This window comes from Cucurbita moschata, unplaced genomic scaffold (genome assembly GCF_002738365.1).
Source record: "Cucurbita moschata cultivar Rifu unplaced genomic scaffold, Cmos_1.0 Cmo_Scf00098, whole genome shotgun sequence".
NCBI classification, from domain to species: Eukaryota; Viridiplantae; Streptophyta; class Magnoliopsida; order Cucurbitales; family Cucurbitaceae; genus Cucurbita; species Cucurbita moschata.
The window spans coordinates 171,722-191,111 of NW_019268614.1; the positions used below are offsets into that span (position 1 = coordinate 171,722).

General features: G+C 41.9%; 1 pseudogene; it reads right to left on the bottom strand.

Annotated features, from left to right (window-relative positions):
- Window positions 1-475: 475 nt before the first annotated feature.
- Window positions 476-17,439, bottom strand: LOC111439626 (annotated as a pseudogene).
- Between the last annotated feature and the right edge of the window lie 1,951 nt (window positions 17,440-19,390).

The window sequence follows — 19,390 nt, forward strand, 5'->3', positions numbered from 1 at the left end:
ATAAAGTAAAGAGGGTTCATGCTGCCTCGGGAGCTGGCGGTCTTGGTCATTGTAGGGTAAAGTCTCCCAAGCACCTCGTATGGCAAGCTAAGATTGGAAAAAGTAGGTAATTCAGGCGTAAGCGCAACTCACCATTTCAGCTTATCGTCCCTTCTTCTCACTAAGCCACTTCGTCCCCGTGTTTGAACGGAATTTGATTTCAAACCTTGCCCGAGAATCTTTTCTTGGGAGCACCTTGGTTGAAACTATACCCGAGTCCTAGAAGAAAGAATTTGTCTAACTACATGCGAAAGCTTTTCCTTACGCTGGATTGACAAATCATCCTTTGGGCCACACCCGCACTCGCTGTCAAAGAATGACTTAAACTTAGTGCTTGCGAGACTTATAAGACCATAAATTTGTTGACAAATCTGTTGTGATATTTCCATCTCCAATTAGATAAATGGGACCTCCATCAATTTCTATTGGCACCGTGTCATAAAATGCATCGTAATTCTTCAGTCTCACTAATGATTCCATTTTGTTCCGAAAGAAGGTGTGCCTTAAATCTACCATTTCCTTGTAGAGTGTCTCTCATGGGATCCAAAGCCCAAGTCCACGAGAGTCGTGCATTTTCCTTCTCGTTTTGTTCTTTCACGTACATGGATGTTTGAGAATTAACATTTGCAGTGTTGTAAACCTCCTTGTTGCTGTTGTTTTTCGATAATCGGTCAGGGAAATCCTTTTCTTTTCGGTGAGAGGAAATCGTTGACGGGAAGTTGTTGGAAGAAAATAAAACGCGTAAAATAACAAAGAGAGAGAATTGCTGAAATATTGACTGTGCTTAAAATCAGGTGGTTAAATCTTCTTAATAGATTTAACTATTTAAATATAATTTATCCTACAAATGGCTGGCGAGTGGCCAACTAAATCTGTGTCACTTCCTACAAAATTGCCGTCTAAAACTTTGGTAATGTGTTTGTCAAATGGTCAAACGGAGGTACTCAATCAACTAATGAAATCGTGTGAATCTAAATAAGGAAAAACTCAGGTTTTATCTAACCATTGCAACCATCAAGAATGCTCATAGACCAAGCTAGTACAAAATATTTTCCATTTGCCTGCAAATCTATAGGAACATCATTTCTCCCATATGTGTTGCTAAAAAAGCAGAACATCTTTCATGTTGCTTGGTTAGAGAATTTCGTTAAAGTTACCGATCTGCCAAAGTCTTGGTCTGAACTGGTGCCATTAGTGAGAATCTTCTCTCCCAATTTGATCAATGCATGAAGTTTGAGATGCTCCCATTTGAGTTGATTCAAGTTCCTATATTCATCAAGTGGGTGCTATGTTTTGACTGAGACCGCTGGTGAGAGCAGTAAGAAATCTTTGAAAGAAGAAAACAAAGGAGAAAGAAGAAGAAAAACTAAAAGAAATGTTTGGAAGGAAAAAAAAAAACAGAAAGCTAGTGAACTAAAAGTTGGGAAGAAAATAAGAGCAAGAGAATGGAAAGCCTTTTGTTTTGTTGTTGCTAAAACAAATGTTTCAGTATTTAAAACAAACTTATATTCTAAAAATGACGGATGTGGCTAACTAAACTTGCGTCACTCCCTCCTAAGTATGGCCCAACTGGCCAGTTAGAATTATGCTACTCCACTGCACGTGTATGCGTCAAATTATCAAACAAAATTTCAACTAACTCATTCAAGTAACGTGAATAAACTAAATAAGGAAAAATCATAGGGCTATTATCAAACAATCTTCTCCTAAAACCTGTGATATATCTACCTTATTATTTGAACTCTGATCTTTGAGCGTAGTTCCTCAAATTTTACCCGCGCTAGAGATTTGATGAAGATTTCTCCAAGTTGTTCCTCTATTCGGATGAAGTCAATCTTGATAAGCCCCCAATCTGCACATTCCTAGATGTAATGGAACCTGATCTCTATGTGTTTGCTCCGGTCGTGCAAGGAGATTGTAGATTTGTTATCCACGTACAACATTGGTGGATTGCCTTCTCTTTCGATCAGCTCCTCCATCAGTCGCGCAAGCCAAACCCCCTATGTAACCGCAGTCGAAGCGGCAATGTACTCTGCTTCGCATGAAGACAGAGCAACTACCTTCTATTTAGTTGATTTCCAGCAGATCGCTCTGTCTGAGAGGAAGTAAATCATCCCGCTGATGCTCTTACGATCATCAACGTCACCTGCCATGTCACTATCACTACAGCCAACCAGCTCAAGCTTCTTTCTTCCTCTCCCTACACAGTATCTCACACCCAGTCTTTGGTTTCGGCCACATAGCGCAAGATGCTCCACCATTGGTACTTCCATAAACCTACTTACGTATCCAACGGAATAGACGATGTCAGGGTGAGTGTTTACTAGATAGCGCAAACTCCCAAAGATGCTGTGGTAATTGGTGGCATCGATAACCAGCGTAGTGCCGGCCTTCCTTAACTGGAGTCGGGCCTCCATTGGTGTCCTTGTAGAGTTACTGCCCGCTAGCCCAGTTGCGTCCTGCAGCTTCTTTGCATACGCACTTTGACATATGGTGATGGTGGCAGTACTCTGCTGCACTTTGATGCCGAGGTAATAGCTGAGCACGTCAGATCGCTTATCTTAAAGGTCGTTAACATCTCCCTCTTGAATCTTTCAAAAACTTCCATGTCACCTCCAGTGATTATGAGATCGTCGATGTACACTCCCACGATCAGGCGCTGCTCGCCATGGTTGCGCGTGTACATGCCATGCTCAGAAGCACAACGCTTGAACTTGAGCGTCAACAAGGTACTGTCGAGCTTTGTGTTTCAGGCTCCTAATGCTTGCTGAAGTCTGTAGAGCGCCTTGTGCAAGCGCAGTACCTTAGCGAGATTTTTGTCGTCGATGAAGCCAGGTGGTAGTCGGACGTAGATGGTCTCTTTTAACTCTCCTATGAGGAAAGCAGACTTCACATCCATATGGTGGACCTCCCAAGAGTGACTGCCGCGATCGCTAGCAACAGGCAGATGGATTCCAACCTTGCCACCGGCGCAAACACCTCTTTGAAGTCTACCCCTTGCTTCTGGACGTAGCCTTTCGCCACCAGACAGGCATTGTGCTTCACAACTTCTCCCTCTTCGTTACACTTCAGCTTGAACAGCCATTTGAGTTCTATAGCTGGGTGTCCTAGCAGTATGTCCTCCAGACTCCACGTCTTGTTCTCAGTGATGGACGTCATGTCTTCTTGCATTGCCTTCAGCCAGCATAGGTTCTTCTCTGCTTCGGCGAAAGAGTTATGTTCATCCACGCTGATGGCATGCAGTTCGGCTACCTCCTCTTCGAGCTCACACACCGCCAGTCTCGGTGGTTCACCTTCTCCTAGTAAGTCTTCAATCTTCTGGTAATTGGCTGCTGTTAGATAAAACCTGAGTTTTTTCTTATTTAGATTCACACAATTTCATTAGTTGATTGAATACCTCCATTTGACCATTTGAAAACCCGTCGAATGGATTACCAAAGTTATAGACGGCAATTTTGTAGGAACTCGCACAGATTTAGTTGGCCACTCTCCAGCCATCTTAGGATAAGTTATATTTAAATAGAAAATCTGTTTAGAAGATTTCACAACTTGATTTTAAGCACAGTCAAAATTTCAGCAATTCTCTCTCTTTATTATTTTATGCTTTTTATTTTCTTCCAACAACTTCCCGTCAACGATTTCCTCTCACCGAAAAGAAAAGGATTTCCCTGGCCAATTAACGAAATCCAACAACTGGTATCAGAGCCCGGTTGAAGCCATCGGTGTATATCATTGCGGAGGAGCCAACCTATCAATAGTCAAGTTGAATAGCTCAAGTGGTTAGAGCATCAACCTAACAAAGCCTAGGTCTTAGGTTCGAGTAGAAAAAAATGTAAAGCGTGAAAATAAACACATCGTGAGGTCCATCCCGAGTAGGCTTACTCTCACTCCTCCACGCCGCCACTAAGTGCTGGCATCTCCATCACCACCACGAAGAGGTCGACACCCCGATGACAGGCTAATCGGCGTCAACTTTGAAATTTGATGGGGTTTTTCGTAGCAGTCCCAAGGGGTTGGTTTACTTTTGGGACAGGTATGGAAGCTATAATTGTAAACCGAAATCAAATGTATGGAAGCAGGCGTCTACTTCATCCCGAGGCTTAAGGCTAATATTGTGAGCCTGGGTCAACTCGATAAGGCCGGCTGCCACATTTCCATCAAGCGCGGGCTACTTAGGATCCGCGATGATCAACGACGGTTGCTCACGCAAGTTTGGTGCACGGCAAACTGCCTTTACATCCAGGTTTTAGAAGATTTGACAAACACGTCGAATGGTAATATTGTGAGCCTGAGTCAACTCGATAAGGTCGGCTGCCACATTTCCATCAAGCGCAGGCTACTTAGGATCCGCGATGATCAACGACGGTTGCTCATGCAAGTTCGGTGCACGGCAAACTGCCTTTACATCCAGGTTTTAGAAGATTTGACAAACACGTCGAATGGTAATATTGTGAGCCTGGGTCAACTCGATAAGGTCGGCTGCCACATTTTCATCAAGCGCGGGCTACTTAGGATCCGCGATGATCGACGATGGTTGCTCACGCAAGTTCGGTGCACGGCAAACTGCCTTTACATCTAGGTTTTAGAAGATTTGACAAACACGTCGAAGGGATTACCAAAGTTTTAGACGGCAATTTTGTAGGAAGTGGCTAGGAAGTGGCTAGGAAGTGGCACAGATTTAGTTGGCCACTCTCCAGCCATGTTCAGAAGATTTCACGACCTGATTTTAAAGCACAGTCAAAATTTCAGCAATTCTCTCTCTTTGTTATTTTACGATTTTTATTTTCTTCCAACAACTTCCCGTCAACGATTTCCTCTGACCGAAAAGAAAAGGATTTCCCTGGCTGATTAACGAAATCCAACAGCTGCCAGACCATCATCGTGATCAGCATCCAGCGTCGAATCCGTAGTACATAGTGTTGCGAACTCCACTGGTTCAAGGGGCGTAGCAGGAGTTGCGGCCAGTGTTGGTGTAGGTGTATCCGATGCAGCTGTTGGCAGCGGTAACAGTGTCCTAGCTCGGTCACATCTCCTTCTTCTCCTGGCTCGGTGACGAGGTACTCCACTGTCAATTGATATGGATTTTGGCCCTCCTCAGTCACATCGTTCCACTGTCAGAAGGAGTTCTCATCGTGAAGACGACGTTGCGACACGTGAGCTCGCCCCCCGCAGGATCATAGAGCTTGTACGCCTTGTGACACAATAGCGCTTTCGAAGGCAGCGGACTAACGATTGTGCGGCACTCACTTTCCAACGACAAGTGAGCTTAAGCCAATTTGTTCTTGCGTCGCCTACGGCCAAGCGACATATGATCGAGCCTCTAGCCTCGGTTTTAAAAGAAAGTTTTAGAAAACGAGGAGAGAGAGAGATTTTAGAAAGAGAGATTTTGAAAAGAGACATTATATAAGCAAGCAAGAGAAAGATAACAATGGCTTAGCATATATAACCTTGGGTAGGGAGAAGTTGACAACTAGTCATATCCCCTGTAGTACATTCTGAGCCATTTTAGGTCTGGCAGGCCTAGACATGATATTTTTGAGGCGTCATACGCCCTAGAATTACAAAAGGAAAAACACTAGAATGAAAAGACATGACAAGGGTTTGGCTTGTCATGGGCATGCGGCCATGGGCAACACGCCCTAGATGAGCATGACCGTGACATCCTCCCCCACCTAATTGGTTGACGTTCCTGTCAACCGACTACTTTCAAACCTTGCGATGTGGGTGGCGGCGGAGTTCAGATCTTCGGCGCGTTCCCAACTGGTTTCCTCTGTAGGGAGATTCTTCCATTTGACAAGGAGTTCACGAATCGTCCGTACAGGTCTTCCTATCTTCCTAACCCTGTCGGCTAGGATCTCTTCTACTTCTTTTGTTTCTTTTTGCTTTAGATCGATGCTTGGTCTCGTGATTGCATTTCGTTGGTCGTCGTCTGGGTCAGGGTGGTAGGGCTTCAAGTTGCTCACATGAATTACTGGGTGGATTTTCATCCACGCGGGTAGTGCAACTCGGTAGGAGGTAGCCCCGATCTTTTTAAGGACTTCAACCGGGCCTTCATATTTTCGAACTAGTCTCTAGTCCTTTCGGCTCCGAAATCTGATCTGTTCTGGTCTCAGCTTGATGAGCACTTGATCTCCTGCTCGGAATTGAAGGGGGCGACGCTTCTTGTCTGCCCACTTTTTCATATGCTTGGAAGCCTTCTCCAAATATGCTCGGGTCAGGGTGGTAGAGTTTTTTCCTACATAGGGATGATCAATAATATGGGATAAGGTCGGATGTCTTCCACTTACAATTTCGAAGGGACTCTTTCCCTAGACAAGCTTGTCTGGCAATTGAAGCAAAATTGGGCGACATCTAACAGTTGTATCCAGTTCTTCTGGCGAGCGTTGACGAAGTGACGTAAGTACTCTTCGAGCAAGCAATTGAACCGTTCTGTCTGTCCATCGGTTTGAGGGTGATAACTCGAGGAGATGTTTAAGGTTGTTCCCAAGAAGGCGAATAACTCAGTCCAGAATGTCCCAATGAATCTGCCATCCATATCACTGATGATGCTCGAAGGAATGCCCCATAACTTTACAACGTGCTTGAAAAATAGTTGGGCTGTGAGTTCCACCGAGCATAATTTGGGAGTGGGGATGAATGTCGCATATTTTGAGAATCAGTCGACAATAACCAAGATGGTGTCATATTCCCCGAATTTTGGGAGGTGTGTTATGAAGTCCAGAGATACACTTTCCCAGGGTCTTGTTGGCACAGGTAGAGGTTCCAAGAGTCCTGAGACTTTGGTTTTCTCGACTTTGTCCTATTGACAGATGAGGCACGTCTTGGTGTATTGCATGATGTCGTCTCGCATGTTTGGCCAGAAGTACCCCTTCTTTATTAGTGCGTATGTTCTTTGCCACCCAGGGTGTCCGACCCATAAGGTATCATGACATTCTTGGATGAGCTTCTTCCTCAGTTCCCCCGTTCTTAGGACATACAATCTGTTTCCTTTGGTCATCAGGAGGTCTCCCTCAACCCAAAACTGTCGTGTTTTCCCAGCTTTAGCTAGTTCGACGACGGCTTTGGCCGATGGGTCTTTATGTAAATGTTCCATGATGATGTCGCGCATCAATCCATCGATCTTACTTGAATGAATATGGGCTAACATGCACAGGGCCGCATGTTCGCCTTTCCGACTCAGTGCGTCGGCTGCTTGATTGTTCTTTCCTGCTTTGTGTTCGAACTTGAAGTCGAATTCGGCCAATGACTCCTGCCACCGGGCTTGTTTTGCCGTTAATTTTGGTTGATTTAAGAAGTGGCAAATGGTGCTGTTATCCGTCTTCACTACGAACTGTGATCCCAAGAGATACTGTCCCCAGACTCGAAGGCAATGGACTACAGCCAGCATTTCTTTCTCGGAGACAGTGTATCTTCGTTCGGCATCGTTGAGCTTTCGATTTTCATAAGCGATGGGGTGGCCTTCTTGAATAAGGACCCCACCTAGAGCAAAGTCGGAAGCATCCGTTTCTATTTCAAATGGCTTTGTAACATCTACCAACCCGAGGACAGGGCCCCTCGTCATGGTTGTTTTCAGATTTTCAAAGGTCATTTGACAATCATTTGACCACGACCAAGGGTGGTCTTTCTTCAACAGCTCTGTCAATGGGGCGGCTCGTCGTGAAAACCCTTCGACGAACCACCTATAGTAGTTGGCTAATCCTAAGAAGGATCGCACCTCGGATACGGAAGTAGGAACCTTCCATTCTTGGATAGCTTTTATCTTGTCGCTATCCATACTGATTTGTCCACATTTGACGACATGTCCAAGGAAGTTGATGCATGTCTGTGCGAATGCACATTTCTCTTTCTTCACATACAGTTGATTTTGTCGCAGCTTGTCAAACACCAGCTTCAAGTGCACTTTGTGTTCCTCCAGAGTTTTATTGTAGACAACTATGTCGTCGAGGTATACTATGACGAATTGGTCCAAGTATTCGTAGAAAACTTGGTTCATCAACGTGAAGAAAGTAGCTGGGGCGTTGTCAAGCCAAAGGGCATTACTAGGAATTCGAAGGCCCCATATCTTGTTACGCACGTTGTCTTGGGCTCATCCCCCTTGGCAATACGTACTTGGTAATACCCAGATCGCAAGTCCAACTTCGTGAAGTATTTGGCCCCGTGAAGCTGGTCGATCAAGTCGGATATTATTGGTAGTGGGTATTTGTTGCGTACCGTCACCTTGTTTAAGGCTCTATAGTCTATGCACAGACGCAACGTCCCATCCTTCTTCTTCTAGAACAGTACGGGGGCCCCGTAAGGTGCCTTTGCCGGGCGGATGAATCTTGCCGTCAACAACTCATCCAGTTGTTTTCTCAATTCGGCTAACTCGGGCGGAGCCATCCGGTATGCATTCTTTGCTGGCGGTTTAACTCCAGGGAGGAGTTCGATTTCGTGATCAATGCCTCGACGAGGTGGTAATGTTTGGGGTAAGCTCTCTGGCATTATGTCAGCATAACTGTATAGTACTTCCTTGATTTCATTTGGGATGATTTCCTCGGTGGTCGCCTCTTCCATCAATGGTATGGCCATAAATGTGGGTTCCTCTCGTGCGAGTTCCCTTTTTAATTGTATGGCCGAGATCATTCGAATATTACCTGGTTGCTTGATGCTTGCAGGTATTACTGTGGGGTTGCGGTCGGTGATCACCAAACATTTTGCCAATGGCATTGGGATGACTTTGTGTTCCAGGAGGAACTCCATCCCCAGTACCACGTCGAAGTCGTCCATGCGAACCACGACAAGATCTAGCTCCCCTGTCCAATCCCCTATCTTGAAGGGGACTCTTTTGGAAACTCCCACAATAGGCAAGGCCTCGGAGTTGACAGCTTTCATTTTTTCCGGGTCCTTTCCTACGGTGAGTCCCAATCTTCGGGCTTCTTGATCGGCGATAAAGTTGTGGGTTGCTCCTGAATCTATCAGAGTGCTCTTGCTCGGTTGAGAATTTATTACCGCATCTACGAACATGAGTCCTTTTTCTATTATCTCCTTCGGTTCGACCTTCCGTTGGAGGGCTAATAAGAATTTAAGCGCGCCCATCCAGGGATTGTCTTGATCTTCCTTCTTGTCTAACATAGATTCAACCCTTGCTTCATTGCTCTCTTGAATAGACACTTGGAGCGTAGTGAGAGAGGCCCGATGAGGACAGTAGGATATTTTGTGGGGACCTTTACACAACATGCATTGTAAAGGCATCGTCAGGTGGTTTCTTTGATGGTAAGGTCCTCGAGATGTCCCCGCTTGATTGTTCTGAGGAGGTCTATCCGTCCATCCACTCGGTCTGTTGGGGCTTCCATTTCGATGACCTGGTGGCTTGTATGTTTTGCCCCCAGTGTTTGGGGCCGGTGTCGTTCTTCTTTGGGATCCTGCTTCGTTCCCACAGTCTACGAGTCTGATATGAACCAAGAGACATCAATCATACAATATACTTCAATGAAGATGTGAAGAAAAGGTTGTCAAAATTATCAAAAAGATGTTTCAATTCATGCTACATTGAAGAAGAATGAAGTTTGATTGTTGTAAATTTTGGGTGGGTTACAAATTAGAGTTATTGTATTTTAAGACTTGTTATTTAATTTCGGTTACATTTACATAATGGCTAATTATGGCCATAAAGTAGAATGTTACAACTTTTGGAATACCTTTAGTAGTTTCATTTTTTAGGCTATATAAAGCCATGTATGTTGTATTTGTAAGAAGGACTTTGAAAATATAGTAAAGAAGCATTTGTGCTTTTCTTTAGCCAATGGCTAAGTTTCTTTGCAACTCTATGTAGTTTAGGTTGCATGTAGAATCATTCAAGCTCGACATGATCAATCTTGCTTGTGGAGTGATTCGAATCTCAAACAAGTGTTCTTGTCTTGAGATATTTGATCAACAAGAATCATTGAAGCTAGACATGATCGATCTTGCTTCTGGAGTGATTCGAATCTCAAACAAAATGTTCTTGTCTTGAGATATTCGATCGACAAGGTAATCTGAATCTTATTCCCCTTGTATTGATTCTTTATCATATCATTTGGTATCAGAGCTTCAGGCTCAAGATCGGATATATGTTTCCTTTGCGTTTCTTTTCAATTTGTTTTTATTTATTTTATCTTTTTAGTTTTTAATCGACCCAAAGTTCAAAATTCAATCTTTGCTCTATTTAAAATTTTGAGAGGTGAGAATGAGAGCTTCATTTGTGTAAATGAGTGCAAACAGAGTGGCCTAAAATTCCTTGAGTGTATACACGTGAGAGAGTGTTGTGAGGTCCTTTGTATTTCCATAACTTATTTTTTGCAGCAAAGTTACACAAATAGATTCGAGGACGAATCCTCTTGAAGAAGTGGAGAATGATATGAACCAAGAGACATCAATCATACAATATACTTCAATGAAGATGTGAAGAAAAGGTTGTCAAAATTATCAAAAAGATGTTTCAATTCATGCTACATTGAAGAAGAATAAAGTTTGATTGTTGTAAATTTTGGGTGGGTTATAATTTAGAGTTATTGTATTTTAAGACTTTTTATTTAATTTCGGTTACATTTACATAATGGCTAATTATGGCCATAAAGTGTGAATGTTACAACTTTTGGAATGCCTTTAATAGTTTCATTTTTGAGGCTATATAAAGCCATCTATGTTGTATTTGTAATAAGACTTTGAAAATATAGTAAAGAAGCATTTGTGCTTTTCTTTAGCCAATGGCTAAGTTTCTTTGCAACTCTATGTAGTTTAGGTTGCATGTAGAATCATTCAAGCTCGACATGATCAATCTTGCTTGTGGAGTGATTCGAATCTCAATCAAGTGTTCTTGTCTTGAGATATTTGATCAACAAGAATCATTGAAGCTAGACATGATCGATCTTGCTTCTGGAGTGATTCGAATCTCAAACAAAGTGTTCTTGGCTTGAGATATTCGATCAACAAGGTAATCCGAATCTTATTCCCCTTGTATTGATTCCTTATCTTATCATTTGGTATCAGAGCTTCAGGCTCAAGATCGGATATATGTTTCCTTTGCGTTTCTTCTCAATTTAATTTTTATTTATTTTCATCTTTTTAGTTTTTAATCGACCCAAAGTTCAAAATTCAATCTTTGCTCTATTTAAAATTTTGAGAGGTGAGAATGAGAGCTTCATTTGTGTAAATGAGTGCAAACAGAGTGGCCTAAAATTCCTTGAGTGTATACACGTGAGAGAGTGTTGTGAGGTCCTTTGTATTTCCATAACTTATTTTTTGCAGCAAAGTTACACAAATAGATTCGAGGACGAATCCTCTTGAAGAAGTGGAGAATGATATGAACCAAGAGACATCAATCATACAATATACTTCAATGAAGATGTGAAGAAAAGGTTGTCAAAATTATCAAAAAGATGTTTCAATTCATGCTACATTGAAGAAGAATGAAGTTTGATTGTTGTAAATTTTGGGTGGGTTATAATTTAGAGTTATTGTATTTTAAGACTTTTTATTTAATTTCGGTTACATTTACATAATGGCTAATTATGGCCATAAAGTGTGAATGTTACAACTTTTGGAATGCCTTTAATGGTTTCATTTTTTAGGCTATATAAAGCCATGTATGTTGTATTTGTAAGAAGGACTTTGAAAATATAGTAAAGAAGCATTTGTGCTTTTCTTTAGCCAATGGCTAAGTTTCTTTGCAACTCTATGTAGTTTAGGTTGCATGTAGAATCATTCAAGCTCGACATGATCAATCTTGCTTGTGGAGTGATTCGAATCTCAAACAAGTGTTCTTGTCTTGAGATATTTGATCAACAAGAATCATTGAAGCTAGACATGATCGATCTTGCTTCTGGAGTGATTCGAATCTCAAACAAAATGTTCTTGTCTTGAGATATTCGATCGACAAGGTAATCCGAATCTTATTCCCCTTGTATTGATTCTTTATCATATCAGAGTCTCTCGGCGTAGGCCATTACGGCAGCTAGGGTTTGGACCCTGTTCTCATGTATCTTTGTTTTGGCCCATGGCTGTAGCCCATTTATAAAGAAGAACACCTTGTCCTTCTCTGCTGTGCCCCTGATATCTAGCATCAAGGTTGAGAACTGTTTGACATAGTCCCGTATGTTTCTAGTATGTTTCAGGGCTACTATTTTCTCCATTGCTATATGTCCTGCGTTTTCGGGGAGGAATTGTTCCCTCAACTCTCTCTTGAGGTCCTCCCATGAGTCGATGGTGCACAATCCATCCTCGATGTCTTGCACCTTCGTACGCCACCACAGTTTGGCGTCGTCTATGAGATACATCGTGGCTACAGTCACCTTCTTGTCGTCCGTACAAGCCGTTGTGGCTTTGAAGTACTATTCGACATCAAAGATGAAGTTTTCCAACTCTTTGGCGTCCCGATTCCCTTTGAAGGCTCTAGGGTCTGGGAACCTTAGTTTGTTGGATCCTACATTAGTTTGCCTAGCCGTGACGCCCTCCACGGCTTTCATGGTCACTTCCATTCGAGTGCTCATGGTGGCCATCCTTTCTTGGAGGTCGTCGATTGTTGTTCTGAATTCATCAGCTAATCCATTGAACAAACTCATCATTGTATTTTGTAGTACGTCGAACTCTTCGCCACGTCCCTCTTTGTGCGCGATAGAGCTATCCGGACTACCAGATAGTTTTGGGCTGCTCGTAGGAGCAACTCTTTCTTCGAGCGAGGTCACTCGAAACATCAGTTCTGCGATTGGCAACCTATCCAGGCGGTTGCCTATGGCGTCGATCTCTACGACTTTCCCACTCAATTTGGTCACCCGTGCTTCCAGGAAGTGGAGGGTGTTAGGGACTTCTTTGAGGAACAGCATTTCCTCCTCTATTAGCGTAAGCCGGTCGGCTTGTGCTTTGGTTGTCGACTTTGTCGTCGACATGATTTCGGTCTGTACGATGTTACGGAGCTAACAAAGCTCTGATACCACTTGACACAATCGCGCTTTCGAAGGCAGCGGACTAGCGATTGTGCGCACTCACTTTCCAACGACAAGTGAGCTTAAGCCAATTTGTTCTTGCGTCGCCTACGGCCAAGCAACGTATGATCGAGCCTCTAGCCTCGGTTTTAAAAGAAGGTTTTAGAAAACGAGGAGAGAGAGAGATTTTAGAAAGAGAGATTTTGGAAAGAGACGTTATATAAGCAAGCAAGAGAAAGATAACAACGGCTTAGCACATATAACCTTGGGTAGGGAGAAGTTGACAACTAGTCATATCCCCCTATAGTACATTCTGAGCCATTTTAGGTCTGGCAGGCCTAGACATGATATTTTTTAGGCATCATACGCCCTAGAATTACAAAAGGAAAAACACTAGAATGAAAAGACATTACAAGGGTTTGGCTTGTCATGGGCATGCGGCCATGGGCAACACGCCCTGGACAAGCATGACCGTGACACCTTGCTCCCTGATTCGTAGCCGATGAAGACAACCTTCAGCCCCTTGAGATCGAGCTTGGCGAGGTGAGGACGTGTGATCTTCATGTACGTGACACAACCGAACACTCGAAGATGTTGTACCGCAGGCTTCCAGACCTCGTGTGGTGTCTTCCCGTCGAGGCTTCGTGTTGGCGACTGGTTGAGGAGGCCGCTAGTGAGAGCAATAAGAAATGTTTGGAAGAAGGGAAGAAAAACAAGAAATGTTTGGAAGAAAAAAAACAGAAAGCAAGTGAGCTAAAAGTTTGGAAGAAAATAACAGGGATCAATAGAACGAAAGCCTTTAGTTTTGTTGTTGCTAAAACACTACGCTGATGTTTCTCATTTCACTGCAGTATTTGATACAAACCTATATTCTAAAAATGACGGAAGTGGCCAACTAAACTTGCGCCACTCCATTCTAAACATGACCCAAATGGCCAACTAAAATTATGCTACTCCACTGGCACGTGTATGCGTCAAATTATCTAACAAAACTTCAACTAACTAATTCAAGTAAAAACGTGAATAAACTAAATAAGAAAAAATCACAGGGCTTTTATCTAACAGTGGGGCGTTGTAATCATAAGACATAGTGATGAATGGACCTCCTGATGTTCTTCCAAAGTTGGTACCTCTGTGGTACATGTAATAATTGTTATACATGCTACCCGACCAAAAAAATCTTGCCACAGAAAAGGGTACATCTTCTGCAGTTCTGTAAGGGTCTTTTTCACCCCATTTCTTGAACCATCCCACCCAATTTTCAGTAAACATTTTTGGGTTGTTAGGATTGTTAGGACTAAAGTTGTCGCAGTAGAATCCATTACATGTAATAAAGATAGTGATATAAATCAAAAGACATCAATCATACAATATATTTCAATGAAGATACGAAAAAAATGTTGTTGAAATTATCAAAATATATTTCAATTCATGCCACATTGAGGAAGAATGAAATTTGATTGTTATAAATTTTGTGTGGATTACAATTTAAAGTAATTTAGAGTTATGTATTTCATTAATATATTTTATAACATTTTATTTACTTTAGGTTACATTTGCATCATGGTTAATTATGATCATAAAGTATGAATGTTACAACTCTTGGAATGTCTTTAATAGTTTTATTTTGGGGCTATATAAAACATGTAGGTTGTATTTGTAAGTAGACTTGAAAATATAGTAAAATGAGCATTTGTGCTTTCTTTAGCCAATGGCTAAGTTTCTTTGAAATTCTGTGTAGTTTAGGTTGCATGTAGAATCATTTAAGATTGACATGATCGATCTCAACCAAGCTAAAAAAATAGAAAATTTATTCTTTTTAATTCCACAATGTGATGTGGAAATCACTATAAGGGGAGTAAGATTCGGATTACCTTGTTGATCGAATATCTCAAGGCAAGAACATTGTTTGAAATTTGAATCACTCCACAAGTAAGATCAATCATGTCTAGCTTGAATGATTTTTGTTGATCAAATATCTCAACGCAAGAACACTTGTTTGAGATTCGAATCACTCTACAAGCAAGATTGATCATGTCGAGCTTGAATGATTCTACATACAACCTAAACTACATCAAATTGCAAAGAAACTTAGTCATTGGCTAAAGAGAGCATAAATGCTTTTTTTACTATATTTTCCAAGTCTCCTTACAAATACAACATACATGTCTTTATATAGCCTCAAAATGAAACTATTAAAAGCATTTCAAGAGTGGTAACATTCATGCTTTATGGTCATCATTAACCATGATGTAAATGTAACTTAAAGTAAATAAAATATCTTAAAATACATTATTAAAATACAATAACTCTAAATTACTCTAAATTGTAATCCACCCAAAATTTATAACAATGAAATTTCATTCTTCTTTCAATGTGACATGAATTGAAATATTTTTTGATAATTTCAACAACATTTTCTTCGCATCTTCATTAAAATATAATAAGCGAAAAAATCTTGCCAAAGAAAAGGATACATCTTTTACAGTTCTGTAGGGGTCTTTTTCACCCCATTTCTTGAACCATCCCACCAAATTTTCGGTAAACATTTTTGGGCTATTAGGATTGTTAGGACTAAAGTTGTCGCAGTAGAATCCATTACATGTATTAAAGATAAGTTGTGGGCATCACTCTATTGGCACATGATCCATGGAACGCCAATATTAAGAGATTCGACCATTTGAGCGCACCAATTGATATATATTTTTCCTACATTTCCATAAGGTGTCATCACGCTTCCATACTCATCCTCGATTTGAGCTAAGATTACTAGCCCTCCTTGCGATGCAAAGAGGTTGCCTTGTTTACACATATTCACTATTTTCGTCGTGAAAGTTTGCATTTCATTCTTGTAGACTTGATTGTTAGTTCTTAGTTGGATTCCCGGCATATTGTGCAACCATAGTGGAAAGCCTCCGCAGTTCCACTTGGCACACACGTAAGGACCAATCCTCATGACAACGTAAAGCCCAGCCTCTTGGATGAGCTTGAAGAAACTACGTACCTCGATGACCACAGTTGTGTGTTCCCATTTCGTGATAGCTTCTATCTTAGTGGGGTCCACTAAAATTTCATCTTTAGACACTACATATTCTAAGAACGAAACTTTTCGTAGCCAAAATTCACATTTGAAAATTTTGGCATACAACTTGTTTTCCCTCCAGATGGTTAGGGCTTTTTGGAGGTGTTCTTGGTGCGTTTTTTAGTATATTAGGATGTCGTCTATGAACACGATCACAAACATGTCTACGCACTCCTTGAATACACGGTTCATTAATTCCATGAACATCGTTGGAGCGTTGGTGAGGCCAAATGATACTCGTAGTGACCATATATGGTTTGAAAGGCTGTTTTTAGTACATCTTTGTCTCTGACTTTAATTTGGTGGTATTCTAATCAGAGATCTATTTTGAAAAATATCATAGCCTCTCGAAGTTGGTCGAATAGGTTCTCGATGTGTGGCAGTGGGTATTTGTTCTATATTGTTCTCTTGTTTAGTTCTTTATAGTCAATGCATAGGTGCATCGAACCGTCTTTCTTTTTAACAAACAACAGTGGCGCACCCGAAAGGGATACGCAGGTCGAATGAAACCTTTGCCTAATAGGTCTTGTAGTTGTAGTTTAAGTTCTTTTAATTTCACTGGGGCCATGCAACATGATGCTTTGGAGATGGGTCCCGTTCCTAATTCAAGTTCTATCCCAAAGTCTACTGCTCGTAAAGAAGGGACTCCTAACAAGTCCTCGACGAAGACATTTGGAAATTCGTTTACTATGGGTACCACATCCATTATTTTCTCTTTTCCCTTTGTGTCTAATGCACAGGCTAGTATAGCCCAACCCCCTTGTAGTTCTAGGCATTTGGCTTCCATCATCAATATTCTTTTTGGGGTGGCTCCCGCGCAAGTTCCTTTGAATTTGAAGTTAGGTCTGTTTGGTGCCGTAAATATTACTTCTTTCTTATGGCAGTCTATGCTAGCACAGTTTTCGGCTAGCCAATTTATTCCTAATATGACGTCGAAATCTGTCATATCTACTACTTTCAGGTGTACATGGATAGTTCGTCCAACTACTACTATTTGTCCATCTTTTACCTTATTTTCAGTAACTAGGTCTACCCCACTGGAGTGCCAACAGACAACACATGCAATAAGGGTTCTATTGTGAACCTTGCTTGACTAACAAAAGACAGATAAACAAAAAAATGTGTAGAGCCATAATCAAATAATGTTAATGCAAAGTGTCCTAGTATAATAGAAATGGTACCTGTCACCACGATGCCAGACGTTCCCGCATCCTTACTAGTCATTACATATGCCCTGGCCTGTGCGCGGGTTTGCATGGGGTGTTCGCCACTGTCTGGGCCTCTAGGTGGTCCCCTTGGGTTCCCCGTGTCCTTTCCAGTGCAGTATTTGGCTGTGTGACCTACACGACCGCACCTAAAGCATACCCTAGAGCTTGCCATACATTTGCCCTAGTGTTGTTTCCCACAATCGCGACATAAAGGCTTTTCACGTCCCTGTCCCCTCTTTATATCCTTGGGGTTTCTGTCCACTGGCGGCGGAGCAGGTCACCTGTCATGATAACGGGGTCTCTTGATCAACTTTGTATAATCCGTCTGCCTGAATTCATATGGGCGTTTCTTTTCCACGACGACCATTGATTCTGGGTTTTTCTCTTCTGGAGGTTATTCCAAGACTTAGTCTAACCTAGAACTTTGATACTAACCTACAACGTAGGTTTGACATGTTCCACGGTCCAATCATTGATGCCCCATCACCGTCAGGTGCGCCTTACGTAAGATGAGAAAATGACAAACATTTTTGTGATAATATTTAATGCGATTGGCTTTAAATATCGAATGTTATGTTAATGTATGCTTCTATGATATGACATGTTTTTAAGCTATAGTATTATTTATTTTTATGTTATATATAGCAAACAATAGATTTAGATAGAATTATTTTGGTTTCTAGAACTATGTTGCTCAGAGGACGCATAAGAGGTAGAAGAGAAAGGGAACGACCTTCCACTAAAGGAAGGGGAAGAGGAGAGGCTAGAAGGAGCTCTTCCCAAGAAGGGTCGACAACTAGACCCTGTGCACCTGCACCACTAGTTGTATCACCAATGGAACCACCTCCCCAACCTGCACCTCCTCCACAAGCTACACCTCCTCCACAAGCTGCACTTTCTCCAGAAGTCACCCCTCCCCCACAAGTTGCACCACCTTCGATACCACCAGTGGCTGGACTGGATCCCACTACACGATTAATGTAGGAGTCATTTCAGGCAATGATGCAAACTATGGTGGCCACACAACAAGCCAATAGTTCGCAACCTGACAGAGGGGTGAACTAGCTACGAGACTTCAAATGGTACGACCCACGTCCCTTCATCGGTTCGAAGGAAGATCCCACAGCAGCTCAGATTGTGGATCGCAACTATGGAAACCACCTTCGAATCAATGAGATGCCTAGACGACCACAAGGTAGTCTGCGCGACCTATATGCTACAAAATGACGTAGAAGTTTGGTGGGTAGATAACAAAAGTGGTATTAACCCAGGAGGGAGATCATGACGTGGGCCAAGTTTAAGGAAGCCTTCTTGAAACAATATTACCCGAAGAAAACCCGTGTCAAAAAACAACAAGAGTTCAATTATCTGACTCAGGGCGAACGCATCATAGATCAGTATGACAAGGAGTTCATGAGGTTGAAGAGGTTTGCATCATCATTAGTAGACACTGAGGAAAAGATGATGGAAAAATTTGTTTTGGGTTTGAACCCAAAGACCCATCACATGGTGGAGGCATTTAACCCAAAGACCATTAAGAATGGCCAAAGTCCTGGAAGAACCTCGAAGAGAAAAATCTAGAATCGACGGTCGCCATGGGAAAGAAACGCCCATACAAAACCTAGCAAACACGTTTTTAAAACCTTGACAGGAAGACCGAAAGAGAAAGCCCAAAAAGTATAATATCTACTAGCGGTGGGCTTGGATCGTTACATTTTCAGTAAACATTTTTGGGCCGTTAGGATTATTAGGACTAAAGTTATCGTAGTAGAATCCAGTACATGTATTAATAATAGGTTTTGGGGCGTCACTCTCTTGGCATATGATACATGGAAAGCCAACCGTAAGAGATTCCACCATTTGAGTGCACCAATTGATCCAATGAACTCTAAAACAATTAAGGTCTTTCTTTTCTTTTTTGCTACACTCCAAACATAAAAACCTAGAAGAGAAAAATCTAGAAGAGAAAAATTTAGAATCGACCGTCACCGTGGGAAAGAAACGCTCATACAAAACCTAGCAAATACGTTTTAAAAACCTTGACAGAAAGGCCGAAAGAGAAAGCCCAAAAAGTATAATATCTACTAGCGGTGGGCTTGGATCGTTACATTTTCAGTAAACAT